This window comes from Pelobates fuscus, chromosome 5 (genome assembly GCF_036172605.1).
Source record: "Pelobates fuscus isolate aPelFus1 chromosome 5, aPelFus1.pri, whole genome shotgun sequence".
Taxonomy (NCBI): Eukaryota; Metazoa; Chordata; class Amphibia; order Anura; family Pelobatidae; genus Pelobates; species Pelobates fuscus.
The window spans coordinates 54,177,392-54,193,368 of record NC_086321.1 but is presented as its reverse complement, the minus strand read 5'-3'; the positions used below and the strand labels follow the sequence as shown (position 1 = coordinate 54,193,368).

General features: G+C 43.3%; 1 protein-coding gene across 1 annotated transcript in view; it reads right to left on the bottom strand.

Annotated features, from left to right (window-relative positions):
* Positions 1-10,337, bottom strand: part of CFAP53 (cilia and flagella associated protein 53) — a 43,767-nt gene extending 33,430 nt beyond the window's left edge. Inside the window, exon 1 of the mRNA XM_063456800.1 lies at positions 10,132-10,337. The gene's annotated coding sequence lies outside the window, so the exon portion shown is untranslated. The remainder of the gene's footprint in view (positions 1-10,131) is intronic.
* Between the last annotated feature and the right edge of the window lie 5,640 nt (positions 10,338-15,977).

The window sequence follows — 15,977 nt, the reverse complement described above, 5'->3', positions numbered from 1 at the left end:
ACGGGGTTATGTCTCTTAAGCCAGGAGTATCCCAGGACTATGGGAACAGAAGGAGATGAAATGAGTAGTAGGGATATTTCCTCCTTGTGTAGAATACCAGTAGTTAAGTAAAGAGGTGTGGTCTCCCGGAAAATCACAGGCTCAACTAAAGGTCTACCATCAATGGCTTCAACAGCCAAGGGTGTCTTCCTTAACTGGGATGGGATAGTGTGTTTGGTGAGAAACTTTTGGTCGATAAAACTCTCAGCAGCGCCGGAGTCTATCAATGCCATAGTCTCTAAAGTTCCCTTCTCCCAAGTTAAAGAGACCGGTAATAGGAGTCTATGTTCCTTGTAGTTATGAGTAGAGGACAAAATCGAAACACCCAAGGTCTGTCCTCTAGAGAAACTTAGGTGCGAGCGTTTCCCGGACGACTGGGACAGCTCAAACGTACATGACCTCTGGCCCCACAATACATACACAGTCCCTCCCTTCTCCTGTACTGTCTCTCCTCCTCTGAGAGACGAGTAAGGCCTAACTGCATAGGTTCTGAAACCTGTGGATTTTTGGTTTCAGAAATTTGAAATGATGGTGCTAGTCTAAAGGAAGATTTACCGGTTCTATCTCGAGTATTCTGTCTCTCCCTTAGACGTTCGTCAATACGAGAGATAAAGGAAATTAAGTCCTCCAGATTCTCGGGAAGCTCTCTTGTTGCTACCTCATCAAGTATTACATCAGATAATCCATTTAAGAATACGTCTATATAGGCCTGTTCATTCCATTTTATCTCTGCCGCCAAAGACCTGAACTCTAGTGCGTAATCCACAAGCGTTTGGTTGTCTTGTCTAAGGCGCAACAGTAATCTGGCTGCATTAACCCTCCTGCCAGGAGGATCAAAAGTTCTTTTAAAAGCAGCTACAAAGGCATTATAGTTGTAGACTAATGGATTATCATTCTCCCACAACGGATTAGCCCATCTCAGAGCTTTCTCAATGAGTAAGGTAATAATAAATCCCACTTTTGCCCTATCAGTAGGGTATGAACGAGGCTGCAGTTCGAAATGAATACTGATCTGGTTCAAAAAGCCACGACACCTCTCAGGAGAACCAGCATAACGTACAGGTGGGGTAACTCGGGAAGAAGCACCTACAGTAGCTACCTCTAGTCCTGAACCCACAGAAGAAGCAGACATATTACGCATCTCCTCAGGTGGATTAATAGGACGAGACAGCAGCGCCTGTAGTGCTAGAGCCATCTGATCCATCCTATGATCCATGGCGTCAAACCTAGGATCAGGAGAACCAAGCTGACAATTTGTACCTGCAGGATCCATGGCCCTGTCGTAATGTCAGGATCGGGTCAGGGATCCAACACGCAGAGTACAAAGAGTAGCAGATACGTATACCGGTCCTTAGAATGGCCGGACTTAACGTATAACTACGATAGAATGGTCAGAGACAAGCCGAGGTCGAGGGAACGAGAAGACAGGTAAGCGAGAGACAAGCCGGGTCAAGGATAACGGAAAGACAGGAGAGTAAATACCAAAGCCGGGTCAGAACCAAAAGACAAGAGAATAACAAAGCACTGTGTGACTAGGCGGACTAGAACCACGACAGGGCAATGAGTGAATGAGAGAGCCACTGTTAAGTATCCTGGCTAGGGAGAGAAGACACGCCTCCGGCGAGTCCTGATTCGTCTCCCGAGATTTGAGTGACAGGACGTTCCGGGTTGGCGTCATGACGTCTACCTCCGGTCCTCCTGTTATAAAAGGAAGTGACTCCCTCGCGGCCGGCGTTAGCAAGACCGAGTGAACCGCGAGGGGCCGAGAAGACATGCCGTCCGGACGGATAAACTTCTAAGTCTCTACCTCTCTCAGAGGTAGAGGCTTCAGGTACCCTGTCAGATACTTCTATTCCACATGTCCCTGTCACCAAGTTGAAAACAAAATCAGGCATGATCTTGGGCCCATGGCAAAATTGTGGGCCACCATGGATGAACCACAGCTACAGGAAAATGGCATTGCCAAATACCCAACAACTGACCATCTTGAAGCATGGCCACGCCACTTCCTGGAAAATGAATTTCAAGATCTAGTCATAGTGAATGAATATGACCTAGAAACACCTCATGACTGCTTTGAACAAATGAAAATGGAGACAATACATCTACCAACTGTACATGAGAATCCATTAACAAATCCTGATCTTACTCTGTTTGTGGACGGTTCAAGGTATGCTGATGAAGAAGGAAAATACCACACAGGATATGCCGTAACCACAACAGATGAAGTTATCAAATCATCATCTTTACCACCAGCAATGTCTGCACAAGAAGCTGAAGTGCAAGCTCTGACTTCAGCATGCAAGATCTCCGAAGGAAAACGTGCCAACATCTACACAGATTCAAGATACGCTCTGGGTGTGGCACATGACTTCGGACTAATTTGGAAAACAAGAGGATTTCTTACCACTGCCGGTACACCAGTCAAACACAGCTCTGCAATCAAGGAACTAATGGACGCCCTCCTACTCCCTGAAGAAGTGGCCATCTTGAAAGTGAAGGCACATGGGAAGTTAGATACAGATGAAGCAAAGGGCAACCACTTGGCTGATCAGGCTGCTAAGCAAGCAGCAAGAAAATTGCAGGAAGTGGATGAAGAAGTGTCCGGACACGAAGATATTCCTATTTTTACCTTGCAGACTCTTCCTACTGACCCAAGAATCTTACGGGAACAGCAAGCTACAACTGCCCCCGAAGAAATACAGAAATGGAAGAAGAAAGGAGCAGTCCTAAAGGATGGAGTATACTACAACAACTTTAGATTCTGCCTTCCTAAGAATTTATATCCAGCAGTTGTCCAATGGGCACATGGACCTGCACATCTGTCAAAAGACTTAATGGCTGCCCTCATACAGAAGTATTATGAAGCACCTGGAATCACAACATTGATCAACAGCTTCTGTAGGGCCTGTGTCATTTGCGCAAAATGCAACCCAGGAAAACCCACTAAAGTGCCCTTGAAACATCTGGCTAAGCCTATGTACCCATTCCAGAGAATTCAGATTGATCACATACAAATGCCCAAGAGTGGGCCTCATGAATATGCACTAGTAATAGTGGACATGTTTTCAGGCTGGCCTGAAGCCTACCCAGTAACCAATATCACTGCAAAAACAACAGCAAGACGCCTACTTACAGATATTGTATGTAGATTTGGACTTCCAGAAGTTATTGAAAGTGACCAGGGCCCAGCCTTTACAGCGACAGTGACTAAAGAGATTTGGACTGCTCTGGGAGTGACCCTAGCTTTTCACACCCCTTACCACCAACAAAGTAGTGGCAAAGTGGAACGCATGAATGGCACCCTAAAAGCCAGAATGTTAAAAATGTCACAAGAAACGAAGATGCCCTGGCCAGAAAGCTTGTCAATAGCTTTATTCAGCGTTAGGCACACACCTAGAGGGAAACACTCATTATCCCCATATGAGATTCTATTTGGAACTGCACCCAGACTAGGTTGTTATTACCCGCAACAGTTACAGCTTCAAAGTTTTCTCTTCAATTCCAGATCCCGATTCTGACACAGGTACCCACAACCTGCTTCCCGGAGATTGGGTTCTGGTCAAGAAATTTGTGCGGAAACATACCCTGGAACCAAGATTTGACGGACCATTCCAAGTTCTCCTGATCACCTCAACCTCCGTCAAATTGGCCGGCAGGCCACATTGGATCCACGCTTCCCATTGCAAGAAGACCTCTGCCCCAGACGAAGCAGATACTGCACAACCATGTGCCTCTGGTACATCATCTCCTTAATTAGCTTAATTAAGGCCCAACAAGTAGCCATTACTAAAGATGCCAGTGGGTATACCTTCTGGTACAATTCTTCATGTACCCGTGTGGCTACTTACACTTTTGATTACTGTGACATTGTAGACTGCCCATTCCCTACATCACAAATTCAAAATATCTATAGAGATATCCCACATGTGAAAGACCCCTATGTTTGTGTAGTTGATAAACATATGGGGCATAACTGTAACCATTGGGGGGCTGCAGGGTGGAATGACGGGCCTGCCTGGGGTTACAAACCCAAAAGTGCCCTATCTAAGGTAGATGACCATGGTAGATCCCTCCTCCAAAGAATGACTTTAAGGAAGCCTGGAGGAGGTACGCCCATGAAATTAATCCTAAATATTGAGCATCCCAGCCCAACAGATGCAGACCAGTATGTAATGGGAATGTATTGGAAGAAAGGTTCCTATAACAAATTAGGGCACTTCTACCTGAAAGATATGTGCCACTCCCCAGAGTGGCAAGGGGCCACCCATATGGTCTCAAATCCATTAAAACCACACATCCAGTCCTTTAAAGACATGATGGCCATTGCTAACCCCACCTTTGAAGATACCATGGCCGCTGAAACAGGTTTTAATGATGTTAATTTATGGTTAGAATGGATGAAATATAATGCCAACAAACATAACAGAACTGCATGCTATGTGTGTGGTGGTGCCCGGCCTCACCTCGGCACCGTACCTTTAACCTTGCCAGTAGACATAGAAGAATGTGTTTTGAGTCTTTTTGCCTACCACTACAACTTCAATAGGTCCCTCTGCAAGGCATGGACAGTAGAATACCCTCTTATAACCAAGGATGTCAAACCCCCAGATGGTGTTACAGTATATAAAGGTAACTACACCTGTTATGCTAATTATGATGGAATTGGTAAATTCTTGGGTAACTTCTCCAAAGGGTATTGTGCCACCTACAGAACTGTCTCTATGAACCTGTTGCAATTCCATACTAGGTCATTGGGGTTTATTTACTGGTTGTGTGGGGATTTACAGCTAAGATCCAGGATGGACAAGGAATGGTGGGGGGAGTGTACTCTGGCTAAAGCCATTATGCCTATACATATTATCTCTGACACACACCCTGACATACATGAGTCCATACACACACCAGCCAAGGTTAAGCGTGAAGCCCCAGTAAGAGGCAGTTTTGACCCCCACATTTACATTGATGCCATTGGGGTGCCTAGGGGGGTGCCTAATGAATTTAAAGCAAGAGATGAAGTTGCTGCGGGGTTTGAATCACTTTTTACCATATTTACTGCAAACAAGAATTTAAATTGGATAAATTACATTTACTACAACCAACAACGTTTTGTTAACTACACCAGGGATGCCCTCCCAGGGCAGTGGCGGATCCAGAGCCTGATCTCGGGAGGGGCACTTGTAGATTATTTAAAAAAAATAATCCTAGCACAATAACCACTACAGCTCAGTGTAGTAGTTATGGTGCCAGTAGTGCCAGGATCCCACCCCGGAGTAAGTAGTCATACCGTTTAAGAACAGTTTGACAACTTACCTGGGGTCTGCTGGGATATAGGGCATAGGAGAAGTGGTGTGTGTTAGGGGTGAAGTGTGTGTGAAAGGTGCAGAGTGTGTGTGTGAGCGGTGAAGTGAGTGTGAGTGCGTAAGGGTGGCAGTGTGTGTGTTAGGGGGCAGTGTGTGTATGGGGGCACTGTATGTCTGTGTGGGGCAGTGTGTGTATGGGGGGGCACTGTATGTCTGTGTGGGGCAGTGTGTGTATGGGGGGCACTGTGTGTATGGGGGGGTCGTGTGTGTGTGTTTGGGGCAATGTGTGTATGGGGGGGCAGCAGGGTGTGTAGGGCACTGTGTGTATAGGTGTGCAGTGTGTGCGGGGCAGTATGTGAATGGGGCAGTGTTTGTGGGGCAGTGTGTATGGGGACAGTGTTTGTGGGACAGTGTTGTATGGGGACAGTGTTTGTGGGGCAGTGTGTGTATGGAGGCAGTGTTTGTGGGGGCAGTGTGTGTATGGGGTCAGTGTGTGTAGTGTTTGTATGTGGGGCAGTGTTTGTGGGTCAGTGTGTGTATGGGGTCAGTGTGTGTAAGGGGGCAGTGTTTGTGGGGCAGTGTTTGTGTGTATGGGGGCAGTGTTTGTGTGTATGGGGGCAGTGTTTGTGTGTATGGGGGCAGTGTTTGTGTGTATGGGGGCAGTGTGTGTGTGTATGGGGGCAGTGTGTGTGGGGTCAGTGTGTGTAGTGTGTGTATGGGGTCAGTGTGTGTATGGGGTCAGTGTGTGTATGGCGTCAGTGTGTGTATGGGGTCAGTGTGTGTATGGGGTCAATGTGTGTAGTGTGTGTATGGGGTCAGTGTGTGTATGGGGTCAGTGTGTGTAGTGTGTATGGGGACAGTGTGTATATGGGGACAGTGTGTATATAGGGACAGTGTGTGTATGGGGACAGTGTGTGTATGGGGACAGTGTGTGTATGGGGACAGTGTGTGTATGGGGACAGTGTTTGTGTGTATGGGGCAGTGTTTGTGTGTATGGGGCAGTGTGTGTGTGTATGGGGGCAGTGTGTGTGTGTATGGGGGCAGTGTTTGTGTGTATGTGGGCAGTGTGTGTGTGTATGGGGTCAGTGTGTGTATGGGGTCAGTGTGTGTAGTGTGTGTATGGTGTGTGTATGGGGTCAGTGTGTGTATGGGGTCAGTGTGTGTAGTGTGTGTATGGAGTCAGTGTGTGTAGTGTGTGTATGGGGTCAGTGTGTGTAGTGTGTGTATGGGGTCAGTGTGTGTAGTGTGTGTATGGGGTCAGTGTGTGTAGTGTGTGTATGGGGTCAGTGTGTGTAGTGTGTGTATGGGGTCAGTGTGTGTATGGGGACAGTGTGTATATGGGGACAGTGTGTATATGGGGACAGTGTGTATATGGGGACAGTGTGTATATGGGGACAGTGTGTATATGGGGACAGTGTGTATATGGGGGCAGTGTGTATATGGGGACAGTGTGTATATGGGGACAGTGTGTGTATGGGGACAGTGTGTGTATGGGGACAGTGTGTGTATGGGGACAGTGTGTGTATGGGGACAGTGTGTGTAGTGTGTATGGGGTCAGTGTGTGTATGGGGTCAGTGTGTGTATGGGGTCAGTGTGTGTATGGGGTCAGTGTGTGTAGTGTGTGTATGGGGTCAGTGTGTGCATGGGGTCAGTGTGTGTATGGGGTCAGTGTGTGTAGTGTGTGTATGGGGTCAGTGTGTGTATGGGGTCAGTGTGTGTATGGGGTCAGTGTGTGTATGGGGGCAGTGTGTGTATGGGGGCAGTGTATGTGGGGCAGTGTGTATGGGGGAGGGGAGGAGGGAAGGGAGGCTTTTTAATTTAAAAAAAAAAAAAAAAGTATTTAATAAAATATATTATGTCCCCCCTCCCTTCTTACCTTTATTGAGGAGGAGGGGGGACATTTCTGGATCCCTGGTGGTCCCAGTGGGGAATCCCTGGTGGTCCAGTGGTTCCAGTGAACTCTAGCCCGCGCTCCAGGGCTAGAGTTCACTCTCGCGAGATTTGGAGCGTTGCCGTGGTAACCGCGGCAACGCTCCAAATCTCGCGAGAGGAGGACCCGGAGGAGCTGCAGGTAACAGCTCCCGGGTCCTCTCTCCCTCCCCTGCCGGTCGGCTGTCAGTAATGTGCCTGCGGACCGGGGAGGGAGATCACTGATCTCCCTCCCGGTCTGCAGGCACAATGCAGGGCTGGCACTTGGGCAATGTCAGCCCTGCACTAGCCGGCAGGGGAGAATCTCGGGGGGGGCAATGTCCCAGGGTTTAGCTGAACAGCTGCAGGCTACATCTCAAATGTCCCTCCAGAATAGAATGGCCTTAGACATGATTCTAGCTGAAAAAGGGGGTGTATGTAAAATATTGCCCGACACCATGACCTGTTGTACTTACATCCCAGAAAACACAGGTCCTAATGGTAAAGTGACTTTGGCCATAGAGAAATTAAATGAGCTCTCTGAAGAGTTAAAAAGGAATTCTGGGATAAAAGATCCCTGGGAAAGATGGTTTGGTTGGATGACAGGATGGCAAAAAGCTTTAATGCATATTGGTATGGCAATACTAATTTCTCTTTTTATCTTTGCTCTTCTCGTTTGTTGTGTCCTCCCTTGTCTGAGAAAATTCCTACAGAAGACTGTAGACCAAGCAACACCAACTTTTGCACATCTGACAGTTGATGACCAAGATTTCCAAGATCTCACCCTGTATACCGCTGCAAACTATCCCTTTCACTGATAAAGTGCAAGAGTTTTAGGTAGGGAACCAGCTTAGGGACAGCGTCCGTCTCTATGGAACTGACTGCCATGCGGAGAAGTGGTGGACTAGCCACCATGGGCCACCAGCGGAGTGAAGAGATTTCCTGACCGTATTGACGGATGTGCTGCAGCCTGTCAGGGAAAGGAAGGGACAGAATTGCACTTTGCAATAACACCTAGCTAGCGGTCACTGGGTTTCTGTGCCTTTGGGCTAACACGTCTTCTGGTATTAACAAATAAAGTTTATCTTTTTTAGAATCTAACATTTCATAGGGGGGACTGATGTAGAATTATTAAAAAACCTGTATTGAATTTTTGTACTAACTCCATTTTAACTTCATTTCATGACAGATCCTCCATTTTAACTACATTACATGACAGAATTTCCTAACAGCATTTAGTATAATGAATAGAGACTGTATTTTCTAGAAGGACATGACGAACACCGGACTTATTGAGTTCCTGTAACATGTAACAAAGTATAGCCAAGGCCATGAGAAAGCTGCTCTAATGAAATGTTCTTTTCATAAAAAAGAACCCTTAGTCTGACCACGAGTCTGACATCACTAACTACCCAAAATGACGCCCAAGCCCCCCTTCCCACCGAGTAAGCCTCGTGCTGGGTAAGATGGCGCTTGAGCCATCTGTCCACACCCGTGTCCAGAATAACGCCACCTCCCGGTGGGAGGACACCTAGCTAACCACTTAGTTCTTGAGCCAATTAATAATATTGATGGGTGGACATTGACATAACCACGTAACACTTAATCCAATTAATGGTGTTTATTTACTGTTATCTTGATATGCAATGATGATGTAATTTTTCTCTTATAAGGGTCTGCGAGCCCGCTTTTAATCAGATGCCATTAAATTTTCTCGAAGTGCTTTTAACCTGAACTCCGTGTGTCAGTGTGAACTTACTTCTGCGTATACGCAATTTAATCATCTCAGATTTGGACAGGAACAGACATTTAAACACATTTGTTTATTTCTAAATTAATCTACATCACCCAGTATATAGATAGATACATTGTACCCGGTATATAGATAGATACATTGTACCCAGTATATAGATAGATACATTGCACCCAGTATATAGATAGATACATTGCACCCTGTATATAGATAGATACATTGCACCCTGTATATAGATAGATACAGTATACCCTGTATATAGATAGATACATTGCACCCAGTATATAGATAGATACATTGTACCCAGTATATAGATAGATACATTGCACCCAGTATATAGATAGATACATTGCACCCAGTATATAGATAGATACATTGCACCCTGTATATAGATAGATACAGTATACCCTGTATATAGATAGATACATTGCACCCAGTATATAGATAGATACATTGTACTCGGTATATAGATAGATACATTGATCCCAGTATATAGAGAGATACATTGTACCCTGTATATAGATGGATACATTATACCCAGTATATAGATAGATACATTGTACCCGGTATATAGATAGATACATTGTACCTGGTATATAGATAGATACATTGTACCCTGTGTATAGATAGATACATTGTACCCTGTATATAGATAGATACATTGATCCCAGTATAAAGATAGATACATTGTACCCTGTATATAGATAGATACATTGTACCCAGTATATAGATGGATACATTGTACCCAGTATATAGATGGATACATTATACCCAGTATATAGATAGATACATTGTACCCTGTATATAGATAGATACATTGTACCCAGTATATAGATGGATACATTGTACCCAGTATATAGATGGATACATTGTACCCAGTATATAGATGGATACATTGTACCCAGTATATAGATAGATACATTGTACCCAGTATATAGATAGATACATTGTACCCAGTATATAGATAGATACATTGTACCCAGTATATAGATAGATACATTATACCCAGTATATAGATAGATACATTGTACCCTGTATATAGATAGATACATTGTGTATATATATTCTGAATAGCTGCTAATATATAGTGTATGATCATGGTAGACAATATGTAGGGTCCAGTATTACCTATTACCTTCACTGCCTGGCTCTCAGCTCCCTCACTCCGGCTCCTGGCCCCCGCTCCTGGCTCTCAGCTCCCTCACTCCGGCTCCTGGCCCCCGCTACTGGCTCTCAGCTCGCTCACTCCGGCTCCTGGCTCTCAGCTCTCTCACTCCGGCTCCTGGCCCCCGCTCCTGGCTCTCAGCTCCCTCCCTCACTCACTCACTCAGGGTCCTGCCGTGCTGTGCTGGAGGTGCAGGAGGTGCTGGAGCTGCAGATCCCGCGTCTCGTTACTATGGTAACGCTGTGTACGGAAGTGTCTGATCTTACACCCTAGCAACCAGCAGCGCTCACTGGACACGTACAGCAATATCACACACTGCCTGCAGATGGCGCCCGAGTACCAGAAATACATGGTGTCTGTGTGTTATAACAGAGTGACAGTGGACATCATTCACCAACTAGGGGCAGTGTAGAGCTCAGCCAGAGTCTTCACATTTATTGTAAAACCATATTGGGATTATATTATACGATTATTATAACAGTATAGTAATATACAGCCACCATACATCAGTCACTGAACCAGCCATTATGGAGAACTAACATGACCTTTGCACAATTTAGTGGAAAAATAATTGAAATTAAGATTATTATTTTTTTTAACCCCTTACAGACACATGACATGTGTGACATGTCATGATTCCCTTTTATTCCAGAAGTTTGGTCCTTAAGGGGTTAAACATCTATTTGGGGCTCACCCCATACTGTAATATCTGGTGATGTTATAGATCAAGCATGTTAAACTTGTTATTATGTTATTATTTATATAATGACTATCTTTGCGGCCCCGCCTGCCCTGGGGCAGTTTTGTGCAATGGCTGTGACCAGCTGCAAGATAGGAAATATCTTTCCTGTCTGCACTGCCACGGTCGATCGCGTGCTCCTCTGGCCGCAAGAGCACTAAGCATTAGTCCACGCCGGCCGCCAGATATGCACATACAGTGTGTAAATGTATGTGACGTCATACACATTTAAGTGTATTGCAGGGGGCGGGGCTGCGGGACACTGTGTATTAGATTGGGGGAGGCTGTGTATTAGTGGAGGGCAGTGTATTATATAGGGGGTCAGTGTATTAGTTTGGGGGGTCAGTGTATCATATAGGAGAACAATGTTTTAGAGTGGGGGAGATTGGGCAGTGTATAAGAGTGGAGAGAGAGAGGGTGGGCAGTCTATTGGATTTGGGACCAACCACCATGACTACGTCAGTGACATGAAATGGTCATGGTGCCTGGTGTCTGTATGTGCTGGGTTTACCTCAGGCCGCATTGAACTTTTTCCTATAGAGTGGTGCCCAAATAGTCAAAAACAAAGCCAAATGTGACTGGGCCAAGATGGATTTTATAGAGGAAAGGCTTGGTTACTTATTCAGAATTTCCCATTGAAATGCATGCATGGTAGAGTGCAAGTTTGGTGCCATATTATTGGCTCAGACCAGATTAAACGTTTTCCTTTAGAATGATGCTCAATTAGTAGAAAACATGCAAGGTGAGCCAAAATGGATTTCATATTCGAAAGGCATGGCTACTTATTTAGAATTGATGTTAGGGTGTCCAGTTTGGTGCCATATTTGATGATCCGTATCATTTGGCAAAGGCCAGATTTCAACGGTTTGGAAGTTTTCAGACATGTGCGCTGAGGGGTTAGTCGTGGGAGAGATTTTGCCATGCGCTGCTGGTGGGTCGTGAGGGCAATGGTCTGTGTGATGCCCTCGCAGTCATGTAGCACAGAGGTCCACGCGGACAGCGCTCTGATTGGGGCACTTGTCCACAAGGGCACTGTAGGGTGGGAAAATACGATATCTAAGGCACCCTGAGGTAACAGCTGGCACCAAAAAAGTTAAAGAAAAGTTTAATTGGACCTGTTCCCCACCCTCCCCCTCTATATAATCTTTTTTTTTATGTTGCGGTCTTTTATTGAGGTTGAGGTCACCTGCCTATTTTAAAAGGGGGTAGACTAGCTGAATTTGGTTATATATTTGTTTAAGTTTTGGCTAAGAGGGCGGAACTTGGGTAATTCATGTGTTAAAATCTCTGGGGGTTTAAAGACTGGAGATGGTGGTGTTGGGGTGTAGGGCTGCTTTGCTTCACCCTGTGAAGGACTGCAGTTTTTCATTAACTATGTAACAGGGACCAAATATTAAAAAAGTGACGGCCTCTGCTGTCTCTGGGCTCATGTCCGAATGTACAGAAGGTATTAGAAGCAACAAGTGCCAAAATACACACAACACTCCCTGTGTATAAACATATAAAACAATACTTATGCATGTACAGGTCTATGTGACGGATGTCCCATGTAGTCCGTACCTACAATAATAAAAAAGGTACATAGTATAGACTGTACATACAACGAGAGAAATATGGAGGTAATTGGATACACTCACGGATTCCAGAGCCGTACCAGGCTCTGTATTTAGTGCCCAAAGGTGCCTCAAAAGGCTTTGCTGGAGAATCCTGGATGGTATCCCCCAGAGGTAGAAGGAACAGCAGCAGAGTGATGATAAAAAATGTAGATTTATTGTAAATATAAATTAAAATAATAACTGTGCAGGTCCCATATGGTGACTCATGAAATCACAGTCATGCAGACGCGTTTCAACTCAGTCCGAGTTTTCATCAGTGCATAAAATCATCCAGTTGCTGTTCCGTTTTAAATCCACCGCTATTTTGATTGCCGGTCACATGGGCGGAAGTTCGGGTGGCCGGCGTCTGACATCACTTCCGGTATTTCGGCGCTCATTTTCCAGCTTGATTATGTTTAGTGCGATTGCCCATTCGAGGCTGGAGACTCCATCTTGTGAAAGGGCATCTATTATAGTTCTTAGTATGCTCGCATAGAAAAAAACTTGCAGTATTGGAAGTGGCACAATGATATATACAAAATAGCGGTAATAATGCAATGTTATGCATAAAAGGACATTTTAAATACATAATGTGCAATATCAGTGTGGGATTAATTAGTACATTTGTCCAACTAGAGCAGAAAAGTTTCATATTAAGAATGGACATCTAACATATCTTAAAGGATGTATCCATGTAAACAATAATTACTGAAATACAATGAAATAAGAAATGTGGTATAAAATAAAATAAAATAAAAAATAAAATAAGAATACACAATGTTAAAGCAATAGCAGCAGTATAGTAATATATATAAAAAAGAGAATATATATATACATTAGACAGCATGTGAGTATATGGTACAGAATGATCCCATCTAAGTGGTATGAATATAGCCCATATAGAATAAGATTGGTGGGTGAAAAAAACTAAAAGAAAAGTCTCTATAAAAAAATTAAAAAATATAAAAAGTATTAAGTTATAAAAAAAATGATGAGTTATAAAAAATGAACCAACTCAAAATCTAAATTTAGACCGTAGGGGGATAAGGTATTCAATTCAAAAATCCACCTACTTTCAATTTTACAAAGTTCTTTAAAGTTATCTTCACCCCTCCAATCTTTTTTCTTTTGAGCAATGGCAGTGAAATTGACACATGAAGGGTCACTATTGTGGCATTGTAAAAAATGTGCAGAGACACTGTGTTTGGCATACCCCCTCTGTATGTTGCCCAAGTGTTCCAGTATGGGGGTTTTTAAAGTCCTCGTGGTCATACCCACATACTGGAGTCCACAAGGGCACCAGAGGAGGTATATCACATTACTGGAATGGCAAGTAAGAATAGAATTAATCTTATACTCCTTTTTAGATATATTGGAGATAAATTTGGTTTGTGTATCTTTCTTAAACCAAATTTATCTCCAATATATCTAAAAAGGAGTATAAGATTAATTCTATTCTTCTAATACCTTCTGTACATTTTGACTTTAGGGTGTTGGGGAACACCTTTCTCACTCCAGTACTGTGTTTTGGTTTTTACTGTGTAAGCGCCATTCACTTCCCTTGTTTTATCATGTCCGAATGCTGCTGCTGTTCTGACTCTGAGTGAACCTCCTTTGTGCCAGTCTACCACCTTTTGCATGTTCCCGTGGCCAATTATTATTTATATTGTTTTTTTTGCTTTATTTACTAGCTTTTATTTTGCATCCATTGTGTCTTACAAACAGGATTGATACATTATCAAAGAGAATAAATTCATTATCATAGAGAATAAACAGTAGGATTTAACCGACTTTCAGGCCAAATGTTTGCATACACGTGTCACTAATATTAGAGCTAGCTGTCCATACTTGCAACAAATAGACAATACACATTTTCAAATAACAGCATTATCTCATCTGCGCATTCTATTAATTAAAACATATATAAAATCAAATTTCCATTAGTTTGTACTATCTTCTAAAGTCTTCTCATATTATCATGTAAATGGAATGTTTGGGTGTAGTTTACTTCCTACTCACATGTTCAGAGGTCAAAGGTCTTTAGTTGAATAACACCCATTAAAGTAAGTTCTAACTTGCAGTAGGTCACATGGAACAGGAGTGATAACACGGATAGAGTTATTCATTATTTTGGGCATTGTCAGTAATAGTAGAGGGAATTTCTAATTTTAGGGCAAAATTACTGATCTGAAAAAAAACTGATTACTTGGAGAATTTTCACAATCTGAAATTCCCCGGTGTAGGCTTTTAGTAGCATGAGAAACTAAAAGGGACACTCCAGGCACCAATAAATGTATTGTAGAATGCTAGCCTACACTATAAGCCGATTTTTAAGACTAGAAGGGACCCATATTGTGGGTGTGCAGGGAACCTTATTTAGTGTTTAACTGCTCAAAAATAGTTCACCACTAAATAGACAGCTTCTGGGAACTCGAGGCGTTATAACCAATTCAATGAGGTGAACGGTTATAGCTTTGCCTATAGTGTCCATTTTTGTAAAAACACTCTAAAATAATTTGACACAAACTGTATGGACTCCACCAATAGCCTCCTTGCCTACTAACCATTGCAATAGTAGCTATGATGCTTGCAGTGTCACCTTAACTTTTGTATATTTGTATTTGAGGGGGTGTATTTGGGGGGTGGGCGCTGAAGAGCGACACATACACCCATGGTGCAAACTACCCTTGTTACAGCTCTGCCTTAACCTTAATCTTAAACACCTCTCTATCTATAAACATTCCCAATTCTTTTCTCTAACCCCACTAATCGTATCATTCTACAAACGCACATTAAAGAGCAGCATATTTTTATGATAGTTTGTTATTTGCAGAACTAGTACAAGTTAACTCAACAGGAGGTTAAATGTCATGTGACAAGATGTGTTCTTTGGCCCCATAAAAACAATCACATGGAACTACCTAATAACCTGCAGTGTGACAGAATGAGTAATGATAATTGTATTCCTGTTCTGATAAGTATTTATATTTATTGCACACACACAAAAAAAAAATGTGGAAAGTCAATGTGTGCGGTGCAGAATCAGATTGTCAAAGACAGATTGGGTTTATGTTTCTAGGACATCTCGAGTGCTCTAAATAATTCCGATAATACATTATGAATTCTGGAATTCAACTGGAGAAACTCAGAAATTAAAAATAGTCGGAATCCTGGGATTCTCGTGTGGACCTTTGATCTGAAGACTCACTAAGACTTGGTTAGAATGTAAATTAGCTTGTTTTTGTGAACCTAATTTTTCTCACAACAAATGGATTTATTCAATACTGACAGGATTATTGACTAAAGTGAGAATTCAAAGTGAATTTACAGAGAATTTCAAAGTTAAGGCCAGAGCACTCGAACTGAAAACATTGCTCACTCAGAGGGTAACTGACTCAGGCCTTAAATTTAAAGCTCACTTTGAATTCTCACTTTATTGAATAAGCCTGTGGATTGTGGTGAATTAAGTATTAGA